Here is a 9,565-nt window from a genome sequence, read left to right as displayed (position 1 = left end):
CCTTACAAATCACAAGAACCTCAAATATATTAAAGGAGCAAAAAGACTTGGGACACGTCAGGCGAGGTGGGCTCTCTTCACTCGGTTCAACTTTGTGATCTATCGTCCAGAATCCAACAACATCAAAGCAGATGCTCTATACAGGCAATTCTCCCCAGACGACCCCAAGGAGATAGAGCAGGGGTCCATCATTCCATCTTCTCAGATCATTTCTGCAGTTTCTCAGATCTCACAGGCCCAGGCAGAAGATCCCAGGTCAATGTCCACTCGTTCATCCAAACAATTTGTCCCCCCCCCCCAATTTCGAAGTAAGGTGTTGCAAGGGGGTCATAATTCCAAAACAGCTGACCACACGATTTAGGAAAACGTGATTTCCTTGAATGGATCTTTTGGTGGCCAGAGATCCGCAAAGACGTGAAAGAGTTTTTAGCAGCCTACGTTGTATGCACCCAGACTAAAGTGCCGAGGACGTTACCCTGTGGATTGCTCCAGCCCTTACCAGTTCCCACCCGTGGACCTACCTTTCCATGGATTTTATTGTGGAGCTTCCTCCCTATAAGGGCATGACTTCCATTCTGGTAGTGGTCGATCGATTCACACGACAGGCCCATTTTGTACTTCTCATGAAGCTACCCACGGCCTCTGAACTATCGGAGATCTTTATTCATGAGATATTCCACCTCCATGGAGTCCCGATAGATTTAGTCTCGGACCACGGATCCCAATTCGTCTCCCGATTTTGGAAAGCCTGCCATAGAATGGGTATCTCCCTACATTTCTCTTCTTCCTATCATCCCCAGTCCAATGGTCTCACAGAAAGGTCCAACCAGTCCTTAGAACAATTCCTCCAGTGCTTTATTTCTAAGCTACAGGACGACTGGGTTGATCTGCTCCCGTGGGCCGAGTTTTCCCGCAATTCCATGAAGAACGATTCAACACTGGAATCACTGTTCTTTTGTGCCTTCGGGTACCATCATGCTGCCTTTCCTCCTTCTAGTGCCCTCTCCAGAGTTCCTGTAGTGGATGAAAAAATCCAAAAACTCCAATTACTCTGGAAGAAAATCCAGGCCAATCTGACCAAAGCTACTCTCCAGCAAAATACCCAGGCAAATAAACGTTGATGAGTGGGAAATCAGGTTTGGCTGGCTACAAAAAATATCCACTTGAAACTGCCTTCCTCCAAACTCGAGCCCAAGTTCATTGGACCTTACAAAATCCTGAAACAGGTCAACCCAGTGGCGTTCAAACTGGAACTTCCGTATGATTTAAGAACATCCCAAGTGTTCTATGTCTTCCTCCTCTAAGCGTTCGTCCAGAACACATTCTCTTCTCCTACCCTCCCTCCTCCTAGACCGTTCTTCGTAGATGGCCAGGAGGAATTTAAAGTAAGCCAAATACTGGATTCCCGATCCCGTGGTGGGCTACAGTACTTGGTCCATTGGAAGGGTTATGGGCCGGAGGAGAATTCATGGATGAAATCCGGAGACGTCCAAGCTCCCAACTTGGTCCAGGCGTTTCATTTGAAATTTCCTGCCAAACCGGCTTAGATCACCGGAGGTCTCTCCTCAAGTGGGTGGTAGTGTAAGGATTCAGCTCGATCCGTGCCGGGTTTTGCTGCGGTTTGGGTTTTCCAAGTTGCCTGCCCTTTCTGCTCACTCAGCCCATTTTGGGTACTGGCAGCCTGTTATGTAAGGCTGCAGTTCCTAATGGGAGTCACGAGCAAGGTTCTACATTTGCAGTTCCTGTTGTCTACTCTGTCACGCCTTACCCTTTTGTCTATTTGGATTTCCCTGTTGCTGACCCCGGACTGTGACCCCGACTTCACTGCTTTCTGCCTGTTTCTCCCTGACCTTTTGCCTGTTTACTGGACTTTGCACCACTGCCGCCAGCCCTGACCTCTGCCTGCTTACTGACTAAGGATACCCTAACAGGACTCTGTCCCTGGGCTGTGGTCGGTTAATTTGCATCCCTACCTGCGGGTCCGCTTCCTGATTGGAGACGAGTGGCGTCATATAACCCTACAGCGTCATTTGACTTCGCGTTATCATGGTGACATGTGGCCAGAAGCCGACGAAGATTAGGTGAGAGGCATATAGGGGCCTCATGCGCTCCCCCGGCATTTAATTTAAATGTTGTGGGGAAGCATGCACCGAGCCACCACCAGTTTGCGCACACCCCTGCGTTACAGTAATACTATGCTCTTTATGAGAGAAAATGTGCTTCTAATGTTATATTGTTTTCCTTTCAATGTACACTTTTAGTTTTAATGTGGCATTAAGTTAGCTGCAAGATGGGATAATGCACACCTAACAACAATTACATTAGAATGATAAAATAAAGTAAAACTGCACTCACCGCCAGCAGAAGATTTCTATAAAGTGCTCAGCACACCATTGTGATGTGCAAAATCAGTGCACGGAACCTCCTCATAGTAGTTCCTAGCTAACGTTTCAGCCAAGGTTTCACTACCCTTTGAGAAAGTCACCCGTGTGTGACGAAACGCGTCAGGGAGCGTCATCACGTAGGACGCATAGACACTACGTCATCACGGAGCGCAGGAGTAGACCGATCCAAGCGCCAACACCATAGAGGCTTGTCAGCAAGGAGCTACACTTCACGATCTCTGGAACGTGTTGCAGCATTATCCACTTGCCCTGGACATCTGTTAGGACTGTGGCTCATCCCGTTCGTGATTGGAGGTTCCCAAGAACGAAGCGCAGCTACTGGATGGTGGTGATTATTATCACGAAATGCTTTTTTATTCTGTACTTTTGTGAGTGCATTTTTTACCCCCCTCCTCCCCTTCCCCTCAATAAATTTACGGTTTTACACTATGGGGCGTGCGCTCTCTCTCTCCTTTCTGCAGATTCCCTAGGACGTGGTTAGTCCTTTTGAGAGCAGCCGGAGACCCCTTGCATTAGCATCCATCTACAATATTGGATTATCTCTTTGAGGACTGGTTTTTACCCTCTTTTTTGCTATTTTTGTTTTTTATTTATATATTCTGTAATATTTACTTTATGTTTATTTGTTAATATTTATAGGCTATTTTATTTATTATTCATATAGGCACTTAGTTAGATACTCTGTCTTCACATAATTAGTATAGATTATTTATTCTAATATACACATTTATTTGAGTTATACTTGCACTGAATAGCTATACACTTTCCCTCACATATATACCTATAGTAGGCGCTGCTTTTTTCTTTGTCCTCGATATATATATATATATATATATAAAAAGGGGGGGGGGGTGTAGTATTGCCGCTTCGAAAACCCTGTGCACCATCCTATATTATTTACCAAGCAATTAAGTAATACAGAACCTTTTCTTCCCCATAGTGAAGCCTGCAATGCTCAGGTTCTCTCCAGAAGGTGGAGCTGTTGTTTTCCATTTCATGGGTTCCAAAAATAATATTTATTATAGGCTTATACCCAGTACAGGCAGGCCTCGGTTATACGACACAGGGGCTTATGCAGAGAGGTACGGTAAGGACATTTTCGCCAGGTTTGTGGCAAAAATGTCCGCATTCAAAGAGTTCGTGGCGAGAAAAGTCAAATCCGCCAGACTTATTTAATTTCCAAAATTTATAGCCAGAGGGGTGGCGAGAAACGTGATTTCGCCATTGTAAAAACACGCACGATTCCAGTAGCTCCGATGCGCATGTATGCGCCAATCGGAGCTACTATATGTCGCGTTTGAGTGAAATTTTGCCCGCCAACAAAAGTTGGCTTTATTGTGGCCAAATACCGCGCGCCTCTGAATGGCGAGTTTCACGCCAAGTGAAACTCGCCAACTTCACAATTTACTGCACACCGGGCTACCGGAGTACCCTGCATAGGACTAAATTAAATGCCAATCCTGTGGCGAATTTAAGCCTTTCTGGTACGTACCTCTCTGCATAAGCCCCACAATGCGTTACTCAAAATGGCGTTGGATAGCGAAACGTTGTAAAGCGAAACACGTTTTCCCATAGGAACACTGTTTAAATGAAAGGTTCCGTTCCTAAAGGCAGTTTTAACAATAAAATTCACCAAATATTTTACTCAGGCAATAAGATATGCAGCACACACATAAATTATATAGAGTATATACTGTATTATATATATATATATATAAAACAATAAATCATATATTATATAGTATAATATATTATATATATATGCTCTTACGACGCTTTAAAACGTTGTTTATGTGTATATATATATATATATATATATATATATACACACACATACACATAAATAACGTTGCAAAGCGTCGTAAGAGCGTTGGATAAGCCGTTTTGGCGTTGTAAAAATGAACATAGGTATGCATTGCAAAGCGTTGGATAAGCCATTCGTTGTAAAGCAAAGCGTTGTAAAACGAGGACTGCCTGTATTAGCTATAACCGGTGGAACATACACCCGAACTAGAGGATCTGAAAAGTTATTAATTAAACATTACTCTTTGTTTTCACCCCTCCCTGAACGCCTTGCTGTCTCTTGTCCCCTCTTCCCCACCTTACTCTCCTCCATCATGCCCAGCTCCTATTTGCACTCCTTGCCTTACTGTGTCTGCTCCTCTCTGTGCACACTACACCCCCTCCTCTCCTACTTATCTAATCTCTCTTCCTCTCCTTGCTGTCTCTGTTTCCTCCTCCTATTGACCTTGCTGTCTCTCCTCTCTCTTTGTATTCCCTCCTACCCAATCTGCTCTCCTTTCCCTCTTCCATGTCATCCCTCTGTCTCCTGCTGTCCTTGCTGTCTCTCCTCCCCTCAGTCATTCCCTACTCTTCTTTGCACTCTCTCCTCCCCTCTTTTCACTCCCTGCCTTACTGTGTCTGCTCCTCTCTGTGCACACAACACTCCCTCCTTTCCTTCTCATCTGTCTCCTCTCCTTGCTGTCTCTCTGTTACCTCCTCCACTCAACTTGCTGTCTTTCCTCCCCAATGTGCTCTCCGCTGTCTCCTCTCCCCTCCTTGCTGTCTCTCCTTCCCCCTCCATAATGCCCTGCTCCTCTTTTCACTTTCTCCCCCCCCACCTCTCTTTGCAATCCCTGCTTTACTGTGTCTACTCGTCTGTGCATACTACACTCCCTCCTCTCCTACTCATTTCATCTTTCTCCTCTCCGTGCTGTCTCCATGTAACGTTCATGCTGCCCGCAAACCTGACAAGACCCAGGTACTGAGGTGGGAAGGCGAGATACCACACACCCACAGCAGTGGGGGCGTGCCCGGAGTGTGGTATAGAGCGTAGCCGGGACTGGGCTGCAGAGAAGGGTTAGTCGGTACTTGCCGGGTCCTGGGTTAGAGAAGGTAGAGTAGTCGTGTCCGTAAGCCACTGGTCTGGGAGAGGAGAGAGCCTCGTAGTAAGTTTCCGTATGCCGTGTCCAAGGAGAATAGAGGTAAGCTTGGTGGAGGGTTAGCCAATGTCGAGATCCAGAGGAGGTACACAGACAGACCGGAACGTGGAGACTGAAAAGATAAGAGCGAGAATCAAGCACAAGACCAGACAGCACAGGGCTACAAGGGATTATGCTGAGCACTGACTGAGTGCAGGAACAGGATATAAATAGGAACAGGAAACCAATAGCAGAGGGGGCGGAGTGCAGGCTTGGCCCCAGCGGAGACCGGGAAAGGTTCACAGGAGACAAGTGCAATCAGTGCTTGACATGCAGCTGGGGATCGTTGCGCGATGTCACGCATGTGCGCTGCACGCTAGGGAGGCGCGACGCGTCAGAGGAGGCGGAGTCAAGCTCCGTGGCAGCAGTAGAAGAGGAACGGATGCGCGCACGTGCTCTAACTGGAGCAGGGGTGCGCGCACGGGCGGAGAGGGCAGCTGAGGCAGCGGCAGCTGCGGTACTTTCCTTACGCTCCGCTACCATTAAAACCCCTCCTCCAGTTTCTTGGGTGAGTAAGAGACCACTCAGTCTATCACAGAGGGGGAGGTATGTATGTATATCTAATTATATAGCGCCAACAGTGTGCTCAGCACTTTACAAAGACAATACCGTACAGGGAATTATAATAATACAAAAAGTGCAGCAAAGTCAAACAATAGGAAAGAAAATCCCTGCCCCGGAGAGCTTACAATCTAAGTGGTATGTTGGGAGATTTAGAGACAGGTGAGGTAATAAGTGCAGTAGATGGCAGTGCTTGGCCACAATCATTGGTAGGAGCGACTTGGTGTGCGGAACATTAGCCATGAGTGCAGGCTAATGGGATGCTTCTTTTGAGAGGTGAGTTTTAAGGTTGGGCGGTTTTAAATTAGATGTGTTAACACCATTAGCAGGGAAGCATTGGCGAGAGCAGGTGTGTATATGGCTGGGTCCAGGATTAGGAGAGATATTCCCAGCAGCCAGAATGAGTAGAGAGAGAGGAAATAAGAAGAGGATCTTCTTTTTATTGAGGGGTGTAGAAGTTGTTGGGGAAAGGTTTGTACATAGTTGCACAGTGTATACGCACAAGCATAGGTGGAGGGGAGAAGAGGTGAGGAGATGTGGATTGAAGGAGGAGAGTGGGAGAGTTGAAGACAGGTAAGTTTAATAAGGAGTGAGGAAACAGCAAACAGAAAAAGCAATAATTAGGGTATAGTGAGATGCAGGGAGAGAGGTAGGAGGAGAGAGGTCCTAGGTATTGGAGGAGTTGAGGAGTAGGAGGTGAAAGAGCAGGTATATAAATCAGGTCTGGGAGGGCAGTGTATTACTGAAGGTTAGCAGCAGCTTAGAAAGTTAGTCTTTAGATGGGAAAAAATTGAGCATTTAGAAAGCCAGATTCTTACAGTTGCAGGGTTGATGATGAAGTGCAGAGTCAAGTTCTTGTATTCTTCACCTCCAATTTGAGCTCCACAGACACTTCATATGTAACACTTAAGATGTTACACAGCCAATGGGCAGACTCATTAAACAGGATAAGCAGTCTCATTGTCTGTCCCTGGGCGAGTGACAGGCCGTTCAGCCTATCACAGAGGGATGGAGAAAGAGAGAGAGAGCTCTATATATAGGTATGGATGTGCAGTACAAAAATATATGTACTGTCCCCCCCCCCCCCCCCCCAACTACCTTTGCAATTATCCAATAGTATCTTAAGTGGCAATGGAATCCTTTCCTCCATTGGACTCCTACCCCTGCAGCCATCGTAGTGCTTCCATGTGACCTTATATCATGTGGCCATTCAACCCTGTCTGTCGCAACCACGCAATGTGCATCTTCTCTTACCCCTACTTTTTGACCATACATTCTCGTCATCTCCGTCATGTGAATCCCTCCCATACAGTCATAACTCTTCCCTACATGCCGGCATCCAACCGGCTGTGCCAAGAGTGTTCCACCAGTTCCCCACCCAAAGTTATCTGATTTTGAAAAAAGTCTGGTGCTTTATAAACAGGGTCGCCAACGGGGGTGGGGGTGGGGGGGGGCAAATGCTGGTACAATTGTTCTGGCCCTGGTGATTCTGTGGAGCCTGCCGACCTGTGCTGGAAGTTCGACTCAACTAAAGGTCAAGACCAACTTTTGTGTCCAGCCACCAGGGCCCCAGCTCTCCTTAGCTATGGGCCCTCTCATGCCAATTCCCCTCCCACCCCCTCCCCCCCCCCCCCCCCCCCACACACACAGTGTTCTGGAAGTTGGGCACACTCAGAAGTTGTGTCCAACCTCCACATCTGCCCAGCTACCATCTGCCACGAGACCACAGGCCTCATCCCCCATTCCCAAGGTAAAATTCTTAGATGGATGATTCAGTGAAAGATCTGAGGGGGTGAGGGGGGGGGGGGTTGAGTGAGATAGATGAGGGGGGATGGAGTCAGAGAGATGAGGGGGATTGCGTAAGAGAAATTAGGGGGATTGAGTCAGAGATGAGGGGGATTGAGTGGGAGAGATGGAGCATGAATGGGGATTGAGGGGGTGAGAGGGGAGTGGGAGTGAATGAGTAAGGGGGAGTGAGAGAGGAGGGTGTGTGAGGAGGACGGAGAGAAAGTAGGGGGGTTTGAGTGGGTGAGAGAGGGAATTGAGTGAAAGGAGGAGGAAGAGAGGGGGTGTCAAAGGGGGGGGGGAGAGGGAATAGAAATGGGCGTAAGGAACGGAGAGTGGGAGGAAGAGGGGGCAGAGAGTGACATACAGGAAGATTGAGAGAGAGGGAAGAGAGTGAGAGGGAGGAAGTAAGAATGGAGGAAGAGTGAATGAGAGGGGGGCTGATAGAGATGAAGGGGAAGTGTGATCGAGAGAGGGGAAACAGTGAGTGGGGGGAGATAAATACATGGGGGGGTAGAAATGGGAGATAAATAGATACAATCATACTTTATAGTGTCTGTTCTGCAGTTTATTAGGTTAAGGGGCATGTCTAAAACACACCTCACATATGGAGGGAACTACACTGCATCCAAACTTGCAATACCAAAGTTATTCAGTGACTGATATGTCAACAGTTAACAAAGGACAAAAAGAACAAAGATCTTTACTGGAGCCAGTTATGTGCTAAATAATCTTCTAATAAATGTATTCTATGTTTTGCAATTCATGCTTTAAATATTCAATCTTACTTGTAGTTCCTTCTATGTATGTTTTCATTTTTTTACCCTTTTGGTCCTTGTTTGGTCCTGTTCTTAGACCCCAGTATGTCTCCATAAAGTATTTAGCAAACAAAACAAGAATAACATTGTTACTAAAGGCGCTGCAACCACATTATGGAAGAAGTAAATCATAACCACTCAGAATTGCATTATTTGTTACATATGTAATTGATATTCTTTTGAAAGCAGCAATATGTCTTGCCACAAAAATATAAATGCCCCCTTTTTTACCACTGCCATTTTTTTGTTGCTGTTGCTGCTTTTAGGTGTCCCTGCATGTTTGTATTCTGGAGATATGGGTTGCTGAAAATTTGCCTCCACAGGTGGTTAAAAGGGCTGCTGCCATTCAAAGTGATTACTGCTAAGGTTGCCGTGGTAACAGCTGATGCCAGGCAAATAATAAACAGGTGCAAATGAAGCAAAACAGATTTTCAAATAATGGATACTTAGTTCATGTTGTGCTGATCTATTTCGGTGATGTTATGACTGCATTTTTATTTTTCAGGGGGATAAAAGGTGGGGGGGAGGGGAAAGCAGGTGTATTTGTATATCTAAAATCTCATTTCTAGCTCCTCACACAAAGCAGTGTTATGATTGGTGCAAAACACAATTGTTAGCAACAACGGTGACTGGTCAACCTCTTCTACAACTTTAAGTTCTTCTACAAACTCACCAAGTGTTACTGTCAGATCATACTTACCTATTGTGCTTAACATTCAGTATATTGAGTTAACTACATGGTCCGAGCATAGAATATTAGTAGGCGGCAATTCATGTGCAGGTTTAGAAGGTGAGATAAATATGCTCTTGGCATGCAGTTTAGTTTAATGTTACATTAATCTTTCAGAAGATGCAAAACACTCATTGATTTCTTTGGGCAATAGACCTGCGCTGTATACTATTATCAAGTTCATTTATCTATTACATGTTGCTATAGCACCTATTCCTGGCTGCTTCATGGGTAATTGCATAAGCTAAAGTAACAACACCCTGAAGTGACAGAGGATCGTACTTT

Source organism: Ascaphus truei, chromosome 2, assembly GCF_040206685.1.
Source record: "Ascaphus truei isolate aAscTru1 chromosome 2, aAscTru1.hap1, whole genome shotgun sequence".
Lineage (NCBI taxonomy): Eukaryota > Metazoa > Chordata > Amphibia > Anura > Ascaphidae > Ascaphus > Ascaphus truei.
The sequence above is the reverse complement of the archived record's forward strand: the minus strand, read 5'-3'. Positions refer to the sequence as shown.